The following is a 23,755-nucleotide window of genomic DNA, read 5'->3' on the forward strand; positions in this document are numbered from 1 at the left end:
CCATCTCCATAAACATGGAACTAACTACTCTGCCATCTGTATAAACATGGAAACATCTACACCGCCATCTGTGTGAATAAGGAAATATCTACAATGCCATCTGTATAAAGATATAAATATCTGCACCGCGATCTGTATAAACATGGAAATATCTACACCGCAATCTTTATAAACATGGAAATATCAACACCGCTATCTGTATAAACATGGAAATATCTACACAGCTATCACTATAAACATGGAAAACCTACACCGCCATCTGTATAAACATGCAAATACCTACAAAGTCATCTGTATAAACATGGAAATATCTACACAGCCATCTGTATAAACATGGAAATATCTACACAGCCATCTGTATATACAAGGAAATATCTACACCGCTATCTGTATAAACATGGAAATAACTACACCGCTATTAGTACAAGCAAGGAAATATCTACACCGTGATCTGTATAAACATGGAAATATCTTCACCGCTATCTCTATAAACATGGAAATATCTACACCCCTATCTGTATAAGCAAGGAAATATCCACACCGCTGTCTCTATAAACATGGAAAAATCAACACCGCTATCTCTATGAACATGTAAATATCTACACCGCCATCTCTATAAACATGGAAATATCTACACCACGATCAGAATAAACATGGAAATATCTACACCGCTATCTGTATAAACATGGAATTATCTCCACTGCTATCTCTATAGACATGGAAATATCTACACAGCCATCTGTATAAACATGGAAATACAAAGTTATCTGTATAAACATGGACATATCTACACCGCCATCTGTATAAACATGGAAATATCTACACAGCCATGTGTATATACATGGAAATAACTACACCGCTATCTATATAAACGTGGAAATAACTACACCGCAATCTGTATAAACATGGAAATATCTACACCGCCATCTACATATCCATGGAAATATCTGCGCCGCCATCTGTATAAACATGGAAATATCTACACGGTCATCTGTGTATAAATGGAAATATCAACACCGCCATCTGTACAAACATGGAAATATCTGCACCGCTATTTGTATAAACATGGAAATATCTACACCGCGGTCTGCATAAACATGGAAATATCTACACCACTATCTGTATAAACATGGAAATATCTACACCGCTATGTGTATAAACATGGAAATGTCTACACCGCTATCTCTATTAACATGGAAATATCTACAAAGACATCTGTATAAACATGGAAATACCTACACAGTCATGTGTAGGAACATTTAAATATCTACACTGTCTTCTGTATAAACATAGAAATATCTACACAGCCCTCTGTGTAAATATGGAAATATCTGCATAGGCATCTGTGTAAACATGGAAATATCTGCACCGCTATCTGCATAAACATGGAAATACCTACACCGCTGTCTCTATAATCATGGAAATATGTACACCGCTATGTGTATAAACATGGAAATATCTCGACTCCTCTCTGTATAAACATGGAAATATCTCCACCGTTATCTGTATAAACTTGGAAATATCCACAGCGCCATCTCTATAAACATTGAAATATCCACACTGCCATCTGTAAAAACATGGAAATATCTACACAGTCATCTGAATAAACATGGAAATATCTTCACCACCATCTGTATAAACATGGAAATACCTACAATACCATCTGTATACAGATGGAAATATCTACACAGACATCTGTATAAATATGGAAATATCTACACCGCCATCTGTATAAACATGGAAATATCTACACTGCCATCTGTAGAAAGATGGAAATATCTACACCGCTATCTCTATAAATATGGAAATATCTACACCGCCATCTCTATAAACATGAAAATATCTACACTGCCATCTCCATAAAGATGGAAGTATCTACTCTGCCATGTGTATAAACACGGAAATATCTACACCACTATCTGTGTAAACATGGAAATATCTACACCGCTATCTGTTTAAACATGGAAATATCTACACCGCCATCTGCATGTCCATGGAAATATCTACGCCGCCATCTGTATAAACATGGAAATATCTACACGGCCATCTGTGTATAGATGGAAATATCAACACCGCCATCTGTAGAAACATGGAAATATCTACACCGCTATCTCTATAAACATGGAAATATCTGCACTGCCACCTGTAAAAACATGGAAATACCTATACAGTCATCTGTATAAACATGGAAATATCTACAATGCCATCTGTATACACATGGAGATATCTACACAGACATCTGTATAAACATGTAAATATCTACACTGCTATCTCTATAAACATGGAAATATCTACACCGCCATCTCTGTAAACATGAAAGTATCTACACTGCCATCTCCATAAACATGGAACTAACTACTCTGCCATCTGTATAAACATGGAAACATCTACACCGCCATCTGTGTGAATAAGGAAATATCTACAATGCCATCTGTATAAAGATATAAATATCTGCACCGCGATCTGTATAAACATGGAAATATCTACACCGCAATCTTTATAAACATGGAAATATCAACACCGCTATCTGTATAAACATGGAAATATCTACACAGCTATCACTATAAACATGGAAAACCTACACCGCCATCTGTATAAACATGCAAATACCTACAAAGTCATCTGTATAAACATGGAAATATCTACACAGCCATCTGTATAAACATGGAAATATCTACACAGCCATCTGTATATACAAGGAAATATCTACACCGCTATCTGTATAAACATGGAAATAACTACACCGCTATTAGTACAAGCAAGGAAATATCTACACCGTGATCTGTATAAACATGGAAATATCTTCACCGCTATCTCTATAAACATGGAAATATCTACACCCCTATCTGTATAAGCAAGGAAATATCCACACCGCTGTCTCTATAAACATGGAAAAATCAACACCGCTATCTCTATGAACATGTAAATATCTACACCGCCATCTCTATAAACATGGAAATATCTACACCACGATCAGAATAAACATGGAAATATCTACACCGCTATCTGTATAAACATGGAATTATCTCCACTGCTATCTCTATAGACATGGAAATATCTACACCGCCATCTGTATAAACATGGAAATACAAAGTTATCTGTATAAACATGGACATATCTACACCGCCATCTGTATAAACATGGAAATATCTACACAGCAATGTGTATATACATGGAAATAACTACACCGCTATCTATATAAACGTGGAAATATCTACACCGCAATCTGTATAAACATGGAAATATCTACACCGCCATCTACATATCCATGGAAATATCTGCGCCGCCATCTGTATAAACATGGAAATATCTACACGGTCATCTGTGTATAAATGGAAATATCAACACCGCCATCTGTACAAACATGGAAATATCTGCACCGCTATTTGTATAAACATGGAAATATCTACACCGCGGTCTGCATAAACATGGAAATATCTACACCACTATCTGTATAAACATGGAAATATCTACACCGCTATGTGTATAAACATGGAAATGTCTACACCGCTATCTCTATTAACATGGAAATATCTACAAAGACATCTGTATAAACATGGAAATACCTACACAGTCATGTGTAGGAACATTTAAATATCTACACTGTCTTCTGTATAAACATAGAAATATCTACACAGCCCTCTGTGTAAATATGGAAATATCTGCATAGGCATCTGTGTAAACATGGAAATATCTGCACCGCTATCTGCATAAACATGGAAATACCTACACCGCTGTCTCTATAATCATGGAAATATGTACACCGCTATGTGTATAAACATGGAAATATCTCGACTCCTCTCTGTATAAACATGGAAATATCTCCACCGTTATCTGTATAAACTTGGAAATATCCACAGCGCCATCTCTATAAACATTGAAATATCCACACTGCCATCTGTAAAAACATGGAAATATCTACACAGTCATCTGAATAAACATGGAAATATCTTCACCACCATCTGTATAAACATGGAAATACCTACAATACCATCTGTATACAGATGGAAATATCTACACAGACATCTGTATAAATATGGAAATATCTACACCGCCATCTGTATAAACATGGAAATATCTACACTGCCATCTGTAGAAAGATGGAAATATCTACACCGCTATCTCTATAAATATGGAAATATCTACACCGCCATCTCTATAAACATGAAAATATCTACACTGCCATCTCCATAAAGATGGAAGTATCTACTCTGCCATGTGTATAAACACGGAAATATCTACACCACTATCTGTGTAAACATGGAAATATCTACACCGCTATCTGTTTAAACATGGAAATATCTACACCGCCATCTGCATGTCCATGGAAATATCTACGCCGCCATCTGTATAAACATGGAAATATCTACACGGCCATCTGTGTATAGATGGAAATATCAACACCGCCATCTGTAGAAACATGGAAATATCTACACCGCTATCTCTATAAACATGGAAATATCTGCACTGCCACCTGTAAAAACATGGAAATACCTATACAGTCATCTGTATAAACATGGAAATATCTACAATGCCATCTGTATACACATGGAGATATCTACACAGACATCTGTATAAACATGTAAATATCTACACTGCTATCTCTATAAACATGGAAATATCTACACCGCCATCTCTGTAAACATGAAAGTATCTACACTGCCATCTCCATAAACATGGAACTAACTACTCTGCCATCTGTATAAACATGGAAACATCTACACCGCCATCTGTGTGAATAAGGAAATATCTACAATGCCATCTGTATAAAGATATAAATATCTGCACCGCGATCTGTATAAACATGGAAATATCTACACCGCAATCTTTATAAACATGGAAATATCAACACCGCTATCTGTATAAACATGGAAATATCTACACAGCTATCACTATAAACATGGAAAACCTACACCGCCATCTGTATAAACATGCAAATACCTACAAAGTCATCTGTATAAACATGGAAATATCTACACAGCCATCTGTATAAACATGGAAATATCTACACAGCCATCTGTATATACAAGGAAATATCTACACCGCTATCTGTATAAACATGGAAATAACTACACCGCTATTAGTACAAGCAAGGAAATATCTACACCGTGATCTGTATAAACATGGAAATATCTTCACCGCTATCTCTATAAACATGGAAATATCTACACCCCTATCTGTATAAGCAAGGAAATATCCACACCGCTGTCTCTATAAACATGGAAAAATCAACACCGCTATCTCTATGAACATGTAAATATCTACACCGCCATCTCTATAAACATGGAAATATCTACACCACGATCAGAATAAACATGGAAATATCTACACCGCTATCTGTATAAACATGGAATTATCTCCACTGCTATCTCTATAGACATGGAAATATCTACACCGCCATCTGTATAAACATGGAAATACAAAGTTATCTGTATAAACATGGACATATCTACACCGCCATCTGTATAAACATGGAAATATCTACACAGCAATGTGTATATACATGGAAATAACTACACCGCTATCTATATAAACGTGGAAATATCTACACCGCAATCTGTATAAACATGGAAATATCTACACCGCCATCTACATATCCATGGAAATATCTGTGCCGCCATCTGTATAAACATGGAAATATCTACACGGTCATCTGTGTATAAATGGAAATATCAACACCGCCATTTGTACAAACATGGAAATATCTGCACCGCTATTTGTATAAACATGGAAATATCTACACCGCGGTCTGCATAAACATGGAAATATCTACACCACTATCTGTATAAACATGGAAATATCTACACCGCTATCTGTATAAACATGGAAATGTCTACACCGCTATCTCTATTAACATGGAAATATCTACAAAGACATCTGTATAAACATGGAAATACCTACACAGTCATGTGTAGGAACATTTAAATATCTACACTGTCTTCTGTATAAACATAGAAATATCTACACAGCCCTCTGTGTAAATATGGAAATATCTGCATAGGCATCTGTGTAAACATGGAAATATCTGCACCGCTATCTGCATAAACATGGAAATACCTACACCGCTGTCTCTATAATCATGGAAATATGTACACCGCTATGTGTATAAACATGGAAATATCTCGACTCCTCTCTGTATAAACATGGAAATATCTCCACCGTTATCTGTATAAACTTGGAAATATCTACAGCGCCATCTCTATAAACATTGAAATATCCACACTGCCATCTGTAAAAACATGGAAATATCTACACAGTCATCTGAATAAACATGGAAATATCTTCACCACCATCTGTATAAACATGGAAATACCTACAATACCATCTGTATACAGATGGAAATATCTACACAGACATCTGTATAAATATGGAAATATCTACACCGCCATCTGTATAAACATGGAAATATCTACACTGCCATCTGTAGAAAGATGGAAATATCTACACCGCTATCTCTATAAATATGGAAATATCTACACCGCCATCTCTATAAACATGAAAATATCTACACTGCCATCTCCATAAAGATGGAAGTATCTACTCTGCCATGTGTATAAACACGGAAATATCTACACCACTATCTGTGTAAACATGGAAATATCTACACCGCTATCTGTTTAAACATGGAAATATCTACACCACCATCTGCATGTCCATGGAAATATCTACGCCGCCATCTGTATAAACATGGAAATATCTACACGGCCATCTGTGTATAGATGGAAATATCAACACCGCCATCTGTAGAAACATGGAAATATCTACACCGCTATCTCTATAAACATGGAAATATCTGCACTGCCACCTGTAAAAACATGGAAATACCTATACAGTCATCTGTATAAACATGGAAATATCTACAATGCCATCTGTATACACATGGAGATATCTACACAGACATCTGTATAAACATGTAAATATCTACACTGCTATCTCTATAAACATGGAAATATCTACACCGCCATCTCTGTAAACATGAAAGTATCTACACTGCCATCTCCATAAGCATGGAACTAACTACTCTGCCATCTGTATAAACATGGAAACATCTACACCGCCATCTGTGTGAATAAGGAAATATCTACAATGCCATCTGTATAAAGATATAAATATCTGCACCGCGATCTGTATAAACATGGAAATATCTACACCGCGATCTTTATAAACATGGAAATATCAACACCGCTATCTGTATAAACATGGAAATATCTACACAGCTATCACTATAAACATGGAAAACCTCCACCGCCATCTGTAGAAACATGCAAATACCTACAAAGTCATCTGTATAAACATGGAAATATCTACACAGCCATCTGTATAAACATGGAAATATCTACACAGCCATCTGTATATACAAGGAAATATCTACACCGCTATCTGTATAAACATGGAAATAACTACACCGCTATTAGTACAAGCAAGGAAATATCTACACCGTGATCTGTATAAACATGGAAATATCTTCACCGCTATCTCTATAAACATGGAAATATCTACACCCCTATCTGTATAAGCAAGGAAATATCCACACCGCTGTCTCTATAAACATGGAAAAATCAACACCGCTATCTCTATGAACATGTAAATATCTACACCGCCATCTCTATAAACATGGAAATATCTACACCACGATCAGAATAAACATGGAAATATCTACACCGCTATCTGTATAAACAGGGAATTATCTCCACTGCTATCTCTATAGACATGGAAATATCTACACCGCCATCTGTATAAACATGGAAATACAAAGTTATCTGTATAAACATGGACATATCTACACCGCCATCTGTATAAACATGGAAATATCTACACAGCAATGTGTATATACATGGAAATAACTACACCGCTATCTATATAAACGTGGAAATATCTACACCGCAATCTGTATAAACATGGAAATATCTACACCGCCATCTACATATCCATGGAAATATCTGCGCCGCCATCTGTATAAACATGGAAATATCTACACGGTCATCTGTGTATAAATGGAAATATCAACACCGCCATCTGTACAAACATGGAAATATCTGCACCGCTATTTGTATAAACATGGAAATATCTACACCGCGGTCTGCATAAACATGGAAATATCTACACCACTATCTGTATAAACATGGAAATATCTACACCGCTATCTGTATAAACATGGAAATGTCTACACCGCTATCTCTATTAACATGGAAATATCTACAAAGACATCTGTATAAACATGGAAATACCTACACAGTCATGTGTAGGAACATTTAAATATCTACACTGTCTTCTGTATAAACATAGAAATATCTACACAGCCCTCTGTGTAAATATGGAAATATCTGCATAGGCATCTGTGTAAACATGGAAATATCTGCACCGCTATCTGCATAAACATGGAAATACCTACACCGCTGTCTCTATAATCATGGAAATATGTACACCGCTATGTGTATAAACATGGAAATATCTCGACTCCTCTCTGTATAAACATGGAAATATCTCCACCGTTATCTGTATAAACTTGGAAATATCTACAGCGCCATCTCTATAAACATTGAAATATCCACACTGCCATCTGTAAAAACATGGAAATATCTACACAGTCATCTGAATAAACATGGAAATATCTTCACCACCATCTGTATAAACATGGAAATACCTACAATACCATCTGTATACAGATGGAAATATCTACACAGACATCTGTATAAATATGGAAATATCTACACCGCCATCTGTATAAACATGGAAATATCTACACTGCCATCTGTAGAAAGATGGAAATATCTACACCGCTATCTCTATAAATATGGAAATATCTACACCGCCATCTCTATAAACATGAAAATATCTACACTGCCATCTCCATAAAGATGGAAGTATCTACTCTGCCATGTGTATAAACACGGAAATATCTACACCACTATCTGTGTAAACATGGAAATATCTACACCGCTATCTGTTTAAACATGGAAATATCTACACCGCCATCTGCATGTCCATGGAAATATCTACGCCGCCATCTGTATAAACATGGAAATATCTACACGGCCATCTGTGTATAGATGGAAATATCAACACCGCCATCTGTAGAAACATGGAAATATCTACACCGCTATCTCTATAAACATGGAAATATCTGCACTGCCACCTGTAAAAACATGGAAATACCTATACAGTCATCTGTATAAACATGGAAATATCTACAATGCCATCTGTATACACATGGAGATATCTACACAGACATCTGTATAAACATGTAAATATCTACACTGCTATCTCTATAAACATGGAAATATCTACACCGCCATCTCTGTAAACATGAAAGTATCTACACTGCCATCTCCATAAACATGGAACTAACTACTCTGCCATCTGTATAAACATGGAAACATCTACACCGCCATCTGTGTGAATAAGGAAATATCTACAATGCCATCTGTATAAAGATATAAATATCTGCACCGCGATCTGTATAAACATGGAAATATCTACACCGCGATCTTTATAAACATGGAAATATCAACACCGCTATCTGTATAAACATGGAAATATCTACACAGCTATCACTATAAACATGGAAAACCTACACCGCCATCTGTATAAACATGCAAATACCTACAAAGTCATCTGTATAAACATGGAAATATCTACACAGCCATCTGTATAAACATGGAAATATCTACACAGCCATCTGTATATACAAGGAAATATCTACACCGCTATCTGTATAAACATGGAAATAACTACACCGCTATTAGTACAAGCAAGGAAATATCTACACCGTGATCTGTATAAACATGGAAATATCTTCACCGCTATCTCTATAAACATGGAAATATCTACACCCCTATCTGTATAAGCAAGGAAATATCCACACCGCTGTCTCTATAAACATGGAAAAATCAACACCGCTATCTCTATGAACATGTAAATATCTACACCGCCATCTCTATAAACATGGAAATATCTACACCACGATCAGAATAAACATGGAAATATCTACACCGCTATCTGTATAAACATGGAATTATCTCCACTGCTATCTCTATAGACATGGAAATATCTACACCGCCATCTGTATAAACATGGAAATACAAAGTTATCTGTATAAAGATGGACATATCTACACCGCCATCTGTATAAACATGGAAATATCTACACAGCAATGTGTATATACATGGAAATAACTACACCGCTATCTATATAAACGTGGAAATATCTACACCGCAATCTGTATAAACATGGAAATATCTACACCGCCATCTACATATCCATGGAAATATCTGCGCCGCCATCTGTATAAACATGGAAATATCTACACGGTCATCTGTTTATAAATGGAAATATCAACACCGCCATCTGTACAAACATGGAAATATCTGCACCGCTATTTGTATAAACATGGAAATATCTACACCGCGGTCTGCATAAACATGGAAATATCTACACCACTATCTGTATAAACATGGAAATATCTACACCGCTATCTGTATAAACATGGAAATGTCTACACCGCTATCTCTATTAACATGGAAATATCTACAAAGACATCTGTATAAACATGGAAATACCTACACAGTCATGTGTAGGAACATTTAAATATCTACACTGTCTTCTGTATAAACATAGAAATATCTACACAGCCCTCTGTGTAAATATGGAAATATCTGCATAGGCATCTGTGTAAACATGGAAATATCTGCACCGCTATCTGCATAAACATGGAAATACCTACACCGCTGTCTCTATAATCATGGAAATATGTACACCGCTATGTGTATAAACATGGAAATATCTCGACTCCTCTCTGTATAAACATGGAAATATCTCCACCGTTATCTGTATAAACTTGGAAATATCTACAGCGCCATCTCTATAAACATTGAAATATCCACACTGCCATCTGTAAAAACATGGAAATATCTACACAGTCATCTGAATAAACATGGAAATATCTTCACCACCATCTGTATAAACATGGAAATACCTACAATACCATCTGTATACAGATGGAAATATCTACACAGACATCTGTATAAATATGGAAATATCTACACCGCCATCTGTATAAACATGGAAATATCTACACTGCCATCTGTAGAAAGATGGAAATATCTACACCGCTATCTCTATAAATATGGAAATATCTACACCGCCATCTCTATAAACATGAAAATATCTACACTGCCATCTCCATAAAGATGGAAGTATCTACACTGCCATGTGTATAAACACGGAAATATCTACACCACTATCTGTGTAAACATGGAAATATCTACACCGCTATCTGTTTAAACATGGAAATATCTACACCGCCATCTGCATGTCCATGGAAATATCTACGCCGCCATCTGTATAAACATGGAAATATCTACACGGCCATCTGTGTATAGATGGAAATATCAACACCGCCATCTGTAGAAACATGGAAATATCTACACCGCTATCTCTATAAACATGGAAATATCTGCACTGCCACCTGTAAAAACATGGAAATACCTATACAGTCATCTGTATAAACATGGAAATATCTACAATGCCATCTGTATACACATGGAGATATCTACACAGACATCTGTATAAACATGTAAATATCTACACTGCTATCTCTATAAACATGGAAATATCTACACCGCCATCTCTGTAAACATGAAAGTATCTACACTGCCATCTCCATAAACATGGAACTAACTACTCTGCCATCTGTATAAACATGGAAACATCTACACCGCCATCTGTGTGAATAAGGAAATATCTACAATGCCATCTGTATAAAGATATAAATATCTGCACCGCGATCTGTATAAACATGGAAATATCTACACCGCGATCTTTATAAACATGGAAATATCAACACCGCTATCTGTATAAACATGGAAATATCTACACAGCTATCACTATAAACATGGAAAACCTACACCGCCATCTGTATAAACATGCAAATACCTACAAAGTCATCTGTATAAACATGGAAATATCTACACAGCCATCTGTATAAACATGGAAATATCTACACAGCCATCTGTATATACAAGGAAATATCTACACCGCTATCTGTATAAACATGGAAATAACTACACCGCTATTAGTACAAGCAAGGAAATATCTACACCGTGATCTGTATAAACATGGAAATATCTTCACCGCTATCTCTATAAACATGGAAATATCTACACCCCTATCTGTATAAGCAAGGAAATATCCACACCGCTGTCTCTATAAACATGGAAAAATCAACACCGCTATCTCTATGAACATGTAAATATCTACACCGCCATCTCTATAAACATGGAAATATCTACACCACGATCAGAATAAACATGGAAATATCTACACCGCTATCTGTATAAACATGGAATTATCTCCACTGCTATCTCTATAGACATGGAAATATCTACACCGCCATCTGTATAAACATGGAAATACAAAGTTATCTGTATAAACATGGACATATCTACACCGCCATCTGTATAAACATGGAAATATCTACACAGCAATGTGTATATACATGGAAATAACTACACCGCTATCTATATAAACGTGGAAATATCTACACCGCAATCTGTATAAACATGGAAATATCTACACCGCCATCTACATATCCATGGAAATATCTGCGCCGCCATCTGTATAAACATGGAAATATCTACACGGTCATCTGTGTATAAATGGAAAATCAACACCGCCATCTGTACAAACATGGAAATATCTGCACCGCTATTTGTATAAACATGGAAATATCTACACCGCGGTCTGCATAAACATGGAAATATCTACACCACTATCTGTATAAACATGGAAATATCTACACCGCTATCTGTATAAACATGGAAATGTCTACACCGCTATCTCTATTAACATGGAAATATCTACAAAGACATCTGTATAAACATGGAAATACCTACACAGTCATGTGTAGGAACATTTAAATATCTACACTGTCTTCTGTATAAACATAGAAATATCTACACAGCCCTCTGTGTAAATATGGAAATATCTGCATAGGCATCTGTGTAAACATGGAAATATCTGCACCGCTATCTGCATAAACATGGAAATACCTACACCGCTGTCTCTATAATCATGGAAATATGTACACCGCTATGTGTATAAACATGGAAATATCTCGACTCCTCTCTGTATAAACATGGAAATATCTCCACCGTTATCTGTATAAACTTGGAAATATCTACAGCGCCATCTCTATAAACATTGAAATATCCACACTGCCATCTGTAAAAACATGGAAATATCTACACAGTCATCTGAATAAACATGGAAATATCTTCACCACCATCTGTATAAACATGGAAATACCTACAATACCATCTGTATACAGATGGAAATATCTACACAGACATCTGTATAAATATGGAAATATCTACACCGCCATCTGTATAAACATGGAAATATCTACACTGCCATCTGTAGAAAGATGGAAATATCTACACCGCTATCTCTATAAATATGGAAATATCTACACCGCCATCTCTATAAACATGAAAATATCTACACTGCCATCTCCATAAAGATGGAAGTATCTACTCTGCCATGTGTATAAACACGGAAATATCTACACCACTATCTGTGTAAACATGGAAATATCTACACCGCTATCTGTTTAAACATGGAAATATCTACACCGCCATCTGCATGTCCATGGAAATATCTACGCCGCCATCTGTATAAACATGGAAATATCTACACGGCCATCTGTGTATAGATGGAAATATCAACACCGCCATCTGTAGAAACATGGAAATATCTACACCGCTATCTCTATAAACATGGAAATATCTGCACTGCCACCTGTAAAAACATGGAAATACCTATACAGTCATCTGTATAAACATGGAAATATCTACAATGCCATCTGTATACACATGGAGATATCTACACAGACATCTGTATAAACATGTAAATATCTACACTGCTATCTCTATAAACATGGAAATATCTACACCGCCATCTCTGTAAACATGAAAGTATCTACACTGCCATCTCCATAAACATGGAACTAACTACTCTGCCATCTGTATAAACATGGAAACATCTACACCGCCATCTGTGTGAATAAGGAAATATCTACAATGCCATCTGTATAAAGATATAAATATCTGCACCGCGATCTGTATAAACATGGAAATATCTACACCGCGATCTTTATAAACATGGAAATATCAACACCGCTATCTGTATAAACATGGAAATATCTACACAGCTATCACTATAAACATGGAAAACCTACACCGCCATCTGTATAAACATGCAAATACCTACAAAGTCATCTGTATAAACATGGAAATATCTACACAGCCATCTGTATAAACATGGAAATATCTACACAGCCATCTGTATATACAAGGAAATATCTACACCGCTATCTGTATAAACATGGAAATAACTACACCGCTATTAGTACAAGCAAGGAAATATCTACACCGTGATCTGTATAAACATGGAAATATCTTCACCGCTATCTCTATAAACATGGAAATATCTACACCCCTATCTGTATAAGCAAGGAAATATCCACACCGCTGTCTCTATAAACATGGAAAAATCAACACCGCTATCTCTATGAACATGTAAATATCTACACCGCCATCTCTATAAACATGGAAATATCTACACCACGATCAGAATAAACATGGAAATATCTACACCGCTATCTGTATAAACATGGAATTATCTCCACTGCTATCTCTATAGACATGGAAATATCTACACCGCCATCTGTATAAACATGGAAATACAAAGTTATCTGTATAAACATGGACATATCTACACCGCCATCTGTATAAACATGGAAATATCTACACAGCAATGTGTATATACATGGAAATAACTACACCGCTATCTATATAAACGTGGAAATATCTACACCGCAATCTGTATAAACATGGAAATATCTACACCGCCATCTACATATCCATGGAAATATCTGCGCCGCCATCTGTATAAACATGGAAATATCTACACGGTCATCTGTGTATAAATGGAAATATCAACACCGCCATCTGTACAAACATGGAAATATCTGCACCGCTATTTGTATAAACATGGAAATATCTACACCGCGGTCTGCATAAACATGGAAATATCTACACCACTATCTGTATAAACATGGAAATATCTACACCGCTATCTGTATAAACATGGAAATGTCTACACCGCTATCTCTATTAACATGGAAATATCTACAAAGACATCTGTATAAACATGGAAATACCTACACAGTCATGTGTAGGAACATTTAAATATCTACACTGTCTTCTGTATAAACATAGAAATATCTACACAGCCCTCTGTGTAAATATGGAAATATCTGCATAGGCATCTGTGTAAACATGGAAATATCTGCACCGCTATCTGCATAAACATGGAAATACCTACACCGCTGTCTCTATAATCATGGAAATATGTACACCGCTATGTGTATAAACATGGAAATATCTCGACTCCTCTCTGTATAAACATGGAAATATCTCCACCGTTATCTGTATAAACTTGGAAATATCTACAGCGCCATCTCTATAAACATTGAAATATCCACACTGCCATCTGTAAAAACATGGAAATATCTACACAGTCATCTGAATAAACATGGAAATATCTTCACCATCATCTGTATAAACATGGAAATACCTACAATACCATCTGTATACAGATGGAAATATCTACACAGACATCTGTATAAATATGGAAATATCTACACCGCCATCTGTATAAACATGGAAATATCTACACTGCCATCTGTAGAAAGATGGAAATATCTACACCGCTATCTCTATAAATATGGAAATATCTACACCGCCATCTCTATAAACATGAAAATATCTACACTGCCATCTCCATAAAGATGGAAGTATCTACTCTGCCATGTGTATAAACACGGAAATATCTACACCACTATCTGTGTAAACATGGAAATATCTACACCGCTATCTGTTTAAACATGGAAATATCTACACCGCCATCTGCATGTCCATGGAAATATCTACGCCGCCATCTGTATAAACATGGAAATATCTACACGGCCATCTGTGTATAGATGGAAATATCAACACCGCCATCTGTAGAAACATGGAAATATCTACACCGCTATCTCTATAAACATGGAAATATCTGCACTGCCACCTGTAAAAACATGGAAATACCTATACAGTCATCTGTATAAACATGGAAATATCTACAATGCCATCTGTATACACATGGAGATATCTACACAGACATCTGTATAAACATGTAAATATCTACACTGCTATCTCTATAAACATGGAAATATCTACACCGCCATCTCTGTAAACATGAAAGTATCTACACTGCCATCTCCATAAACATGGAACTAACTACTCTGCCATCTGTATAAACATGGAAACATCTACACCGCCATCTGTGTGAATAAGGAAATATCTACAATGCCATCTGTATAAAGATATAAATATCTGCACCGCGATCTGTATAAACATGGAAATATCTACACCGCGATCTTTATAAACATGGAAATATCAACACCGCTATCTGTATAAACATGGAAATATCTACACAGCTATCACTATAAACATGGAAAACCTACACCGCCATCTGTATAAACATGCAAATACCTACAAAGTCATCTGTATAAACATGGAAATATCTACACAGCCATCTGTATAAACATGGAAATATCTACACAGCCATCTGTATATACAAGGAAATATCTACACCGCTATCTGTATAAACATGGAAATAACTACACCGCTATTAGTACAAGCAAGGAAATATCTACACCGTGATCTGTATAAACATGGAAATATCTTCACCGCTATCTCTATAAACATGGAAATATCTACACCCCTATCTGTATAAGCAAGGAAATATCCACACCGCTGTCTCTATAAACATGGAAAAATCAACACCGCTATCTCTATGAACATGTAAATATCTACACCGCCATCTCTATAAACATGGAAATATCTACACCACGATCAGAATAAACATGGAAATATCTACACCGCTATCTGTATAAACATGGAATTATCTCCACTGCTATCTCTATAGACATGGAAATATCTACACCGCCATCTGTATAAACATGGAAATACAAAGTTATCTGTATAAAGATGGACATATCTACACCGCCATCTGTATAAACATGGAAATATCTACACAGCAATGTGTATATACATGGAAATAACTACACCGCTATCTATATAAACGTGGAAATATCTACACCGCAATCTGTATAAACATGGAAATATCTACACCGCCATCTACATATCCATGGAAATATCTGCGCCGCCATCTGTATAAACATGGAAATATCTACACGGTCATCTGTGTATAAATGGAAATATCAACACCGCCATCTGTACAAACATGGAAATATCTGCACCGCTATTTGTATAAACATGGAAATATCTACACCGCGGTCTGCATAAACATGGAAATATCTACACCACTATCTGTATAAACATGGAAATATCTACACCGCTATCTGTATAAACATGGAAATGTCTACACCGCTATCTCTATTAACATGGAAATATCTACAAAGACATCTGTATAAACATGGAAATACCTACACAGTCATGTGTAGGAACATTTAAATATCTACACTGTCTTCTGTATAAACATAGAAATATCTACACAGCCCTCTGTGTAAATATGGAAATATCTGCATAGGCATCTGTGTAAACATGGAAATATCTGCACCGCTATCTGCATAAACATGGAAATACCTACACCGCTGTCTCTATAATCATGGAAATATGTACACCGCTATGTGTATAAACATGGAAATATCTCGACTCCTCTCTGTATAAACATGGAAATATCTCCACCGTTATCTGTATAAACTTGGAAATATCTACAGCGCCATCTCTATAAACATTGAAATATCCACACTGCCATCTGTAAAAACATGGAAATATCTACACAGTCATCTGAATAAACATGGAAATATCTTCACCACCATCTGTATAAACATGGAAATACCTACAATACCATCTGTATACAGATGGAAATATCTACACAGACATCTGTATAAATATGGAAATATCTACACCGCCATCTGTATAAACATGGAAATATCTACACTGCCATCTGTAGAAAGATGGAAATATCTACACCGCTATCTCTATAAATATGGAAATATCTACACCGCCATCTCTATAAACATGAAAATATCTACACTGCCATCTCGATAAAGATGGAAGTATCTACACTGCCATGTGTATAAACACGGAAATATCTACACCACTATCTGTGTAAACATGGAAATATCTACACCGCTATCTGTTTAAACATGGAAATATCTACACCGCCATCTGCATGTCCATGGAAATATCTACGCCGCCATCTGTATAAACATGGAAATATCTACACGGCCATCTGTGTATAGATGGAAATATCAACACCGCCATCTGTAGAAACATGGAAATATCTACACCGCTATCTCTATAAACATGGAAATATCTGCACTGCCACCTGTAAAAACATGGAAATACCTATACAGTCATCTGTATAAACATGGAAATATCTACAATGCCATCTGTATACACATGGAGATATCTACACAGACATCTGTATAAACATGTAAATATCTACACTGCTATCTCTATAAACATGGAAATATCTACACCGCCATCTCTGTAAACATGAAAGTATCTACACTGCCATCTCCATAAACATGGAACTAACTACTCTGCCATCTGTATAAACATGGAAACATCTACACCGCCATCTGTGTGAATAAGGAAATATCTACAATGCCATCTGTATAAAGATATAAATATCTGCACCGCGATCTGTATAAACATGGAAATATCTACACCGCGATCTTTATAAACATGGAAATATCAACACCGCTATCTGTATAAACATGGAAATATCTACACAGCTATCACTATAAACATGGAAAACCTACACCGCCATCTGTATAAACATGCAAATACCTACAAAGTCATCTGTATAAACATGGAAATATCTACACAGCCATCTGTATAAACATGGAAATATCTACACAGCCATCTGTATATACAAGGAAATATCTACACCGCTATCTGTATAAACATGGAAATAACTACACCGCTATTAGTACAAGCAAGGAAATATCTACACCGTGATCTGTATAAACATGGAAATATCTTCACCGCTATCTCTATAAACATGGAAATATCTACACACCTATCTGTATAAGCAAGGAAATATCCACACCGCTGTCTCTATAAACATGGAAAAATCAACACCGCTATCTCTATGAACATGTAAATATCTACACCGCCATCTCTATAAACATGGAAATATCTACACCACGATCAGAATAAACATGGAAATATCTACACCGATATCTGTATAAACATGGAATTATCTCCACTGCTATCTCTATAGACATGGAAATATCTACACCGCCATCTGTATAAACATGGAAATACAAAGTTATCTGTATAAAGATGGACATATCTACACCGCCATCTGTATAAACATGGAAATATCTACACAGCAATGTGTATATACATGGAAATAACTACACCGCTATCTATATAAACGTGGAAATATCTACACCGCAATCTGTATAAACATGGAAATATCTACACCGCCATCTACATATCCATGGAAATATCTGCGCCGCCATCTGTATAAACATGGAAATATCTACACGGTCATCTGTGTATAAATGGAAATATCAACACCGCCATCTGTACAAACATGGAAATATCTGCACCGCTATTTGTATAAACATGGAAATATCTACACCGCGGTCTGCATAAACATGGAAATATCTACACCACTATCTGTATAAACATGGAAATATCTACACCGCTATCTGTATAAACATGGAAATGTCTACACCGCTATCTCTATTAACATGGAAATATCTACAAAGACATCTGTATAAACATGGAAATACCTACACAGTCATGTGTAGGAACATTTAAATATCTACACTGTCTTCTGTATAAACATAGAAATATCTACACAGCCCTCTGTGTAAATATGGAAATATCTGCATAGGCATCTGTGTAAACATGGAAATATCTGCACCGCTATCTGCATAAACATGGAAATACCTACACCGCTGTCTCTATAATCATGGAAATATGTACACCGCTATGTGTATAAACATGGAAATATCTCGACTCCTCTCTGTATAAACATGGAAATATCTCCACCGTTATCTGTATAAACTTGGAAATATCTACAGCGCCATCTCTATAAACATTGAAATATCCACACTGCCATCTGTAAAAACATGGAAATATCTACACAGTCATCTGAATAAACATGGAAATATCTTCACCACCATCTGTATAAACATGGAAATACCTACAATACCATCTGTATACACATGGAAATATCTACACAGACATCTGTATAAATATGGAAATATCTACACCGCCATCTGTATAAACATGGAAATATCTACACTGCCATCTGTAGAAAGATGGAAATATCTACACCGCTATCTCTATAAATATGGAAATATCTACACCGCCATCTCTATAAACATGAAAATATCTACACTGCCATCTCCATAAAGATGGAAGTATCTACTCTGCCATGTGTATAAACACGGAAATATCTACACCACTATCTGTGTAAACATGGAAATATCTACACCGCTATCTGTTTAAACATGGAAATATCTACACCGCCGTCTGCATGTCCATGGAAATATCTACGCCGCCATCTGTATAAACATGGAAATATCTACACGGCCATCTGTGTATAGATGGAAATATCAACACCGCCATCTGTAGAAACATGGAAATATCTACACCGCTATCTCTATAAACATGGAAATATCTGCACTGTCACCTGTAAAAACATGGAAATACCTATACAGTCATCTGTATAAACATGGAAATATCTACAATGCCATCTGTATACACATGGAAATATCTACGCAGACATCTGTATAAACATGTAAATATCTACACTGCTATCTCTATAAACATGGAAATATCTACACCGCCATCTCTGTAAACATGAAAGTATCTACACTGCCATCTCCATAAACATGGAACTAACTACTCTGCCATCTGTATAAACATGGAAACATCTACACCGCCATCTGTGTGAATAAGGAAATATCTACAATGCCATCTGTTTAAAGATATAAATATCTGCACCGCGATCTGTATAAACATGGAAATATCTACACCGCGATCTTTATAAACATGGAAATATCAACACCGCTATCTGTATAAACATGGAAATATCTACACAGCTATCACTATAAACATGGAAAACCTACACCGCCATCTGTATAAACATGCAAATACCTACAAAGTCATCTGTATAAACATGGAAATATCTACACAGCCATCTGTATAAACATGGAAATATCTACACAGCCATCTGTATATACATGGAAATATCTACACCGCTATCTGTATAAACATGGAAATAACTACACCGCTATTAGTACAAGCAAGGAAATATCTACACCGTGATCTGTATAAACATGGAAATATCTTCACCGCTATCTCTATAAACATGGAAATATCTACACCCCTATCTGTATAAGCAAGGAAATATCCACACCGCTGTCTCTATAAACATGGAAAAATCAACACCGCTATCTCTATGAACATGTAAATATCTACACCGCCATCTCTATAAACATGGAAATATCTACACCACGATCAGAATAAACATGGAAATATCTACACCGCTATCTGTATAAACATGGAATTATCTCCACTGCTATCTCTATAGACATGGAAATATCTACACCGCCATCTGTATAAACATGGAAATACAAAGTTATCTGTATAAACATGGACATATCTACACCGCCATCTGTATAAACATGGAAATATCTACACAGCAATGTGTATATACATGGAAATAACTACACCGCTATCTATATAAACGTGGAAATATCTACACCGCAATCTGTATAAACATGGAAATATCTACACCGCCATCTACATATCCATGGAAATATCTGCGCCGCCATCTGTATAAACATGGAAATATCTACACGGTCATCTGTGTATAAATGGAAATATCAACACCGCCATCTGTACAAACATGGAAATATCTGCACCGCTATTTGTATAAACATGGAAATATCTACACCGCGGTCTGCATAAACATGGAAATATCTACACCACTATCTGTATAAACATGGAAATATCTACACCGCTATCTGTATAAACATGGAAATGTCTACACCGCTATCTCTATTAACATGGAAATATCTACAAAGACATCTGTATAAACATGGAAATACCTACACAGTCATGTGTAGGAACATTTAAATATCTACACTGTCTTCTGTATAAACATAGAAATATCTACACAGCCCTCTGTGTAAATATGGAAATATCTGCATAGGCATCTGTGTAAACATGGAAATATCTGCACCGCTATCTGCATAAACATGGAAATACCTACACCGCTGTCTCTATAATCATGGAAATATGTACACCGCTATGTGTATAAACATGGAAATATCTCGACTCCTCTCTGTATAAACATGGAAATATCTCCACCGTTATCTGTATAAACTTGGAAATATCTACAGCGCCATCTCTATAAACATTGAAATATCCACACTGCCATCTGTAAAAACATGGAAATATCTACACAGTCATCTGAATAAACATGGAAATATCTTCACCACCATCTGTATAAACATGGAAATACCTACAATACCATCTGTATACAGATGGAAATATCTACACAGACATCTGTATAAATATGGAAATATCTACACCGCCATCTGTATAAACATGGAAATATCTACACTGCCATCTGTAGAAAGATGGAAATATCTACACCGCTATCTCTATAAATATGGAAATATCTACACCGCCATCTCTATAAACATGAAAATATCTACACTGCCATCTCCATAAAGATGGAAGTATCTACTCTGCCATGTGTATAAACACGGAAATATCTACACCACTATCTGTGTAAACATGGAAATATCTACACCGCTATCTGTTTAAACATGGAAATATCTACACCGCCATCTGCATGTCCATGGAAATATCTACGCCGCCATCTGTATAAACATGGAAATATCTACACGGCCATCTGTGTATAGATGGAAATATCAACACCGCCATCTGTAGAAACATGGAAATATCTACACCGCTATCTCTATAAACATGGAAATATCTGCACTGCCACCTGTAAAAACATGGAAATACCTATACAGTCATCTGTATAAACATGGAAATATCTACAATGCCATCTGTATACACATGGAGATATCTACACAGACATCTGTATAAACATGTAAATATCTACACTGCTATCTCTATAAACATGGAAATATCTACACCGCCATCTCTGTAAACATGAAAGTATCTACACTGCCATCTCCATAAACATGGAACTAACTACTCTGCCATCTGTATAAACATGGAAACATCTACACCGCCATCTGTGTGAATAAGGAAATATCTACAATGCCATCTGTATAAAGATATAAATATCTGCACCGCGATCTGTATAAACATGGAAATATCTACACCGCGATCTTTATAAACATGGAAATATCAACACCGCTATCTGTATAAACATGGAAATATCTACACAGCTATCACTATAAACATGGAAAACCTACACCGCCATCTGTATAAACATGCAAATACCTACAAAGTCATCTGTATAAACATGGAAATATCTACACAGCCATCTGTATAAACATGGAAATATCTACACAGCCATCTGTATATACAAGGAAATATCTACACCGCTATCTGTATAAACATGGAAATAACTACACCGCTATTAGTACAAGCAAGGAAATATCTACACC

This window comes from Pan paniscus, chromosome 8 (assembly GCF_029289425.2).
Source record: "Pan paniscus chromosome 8, NHGRI_mPanPan1-v2.0_pri, whole genome shotgun sequence".
In the NCBI taxonomy this organism is placed as follows: domain Eukaryota; kingdom Metazoa; phylum Chordata; class Mammalia; order Primates; family Hominidae; genus Pan; species Pan paniscus.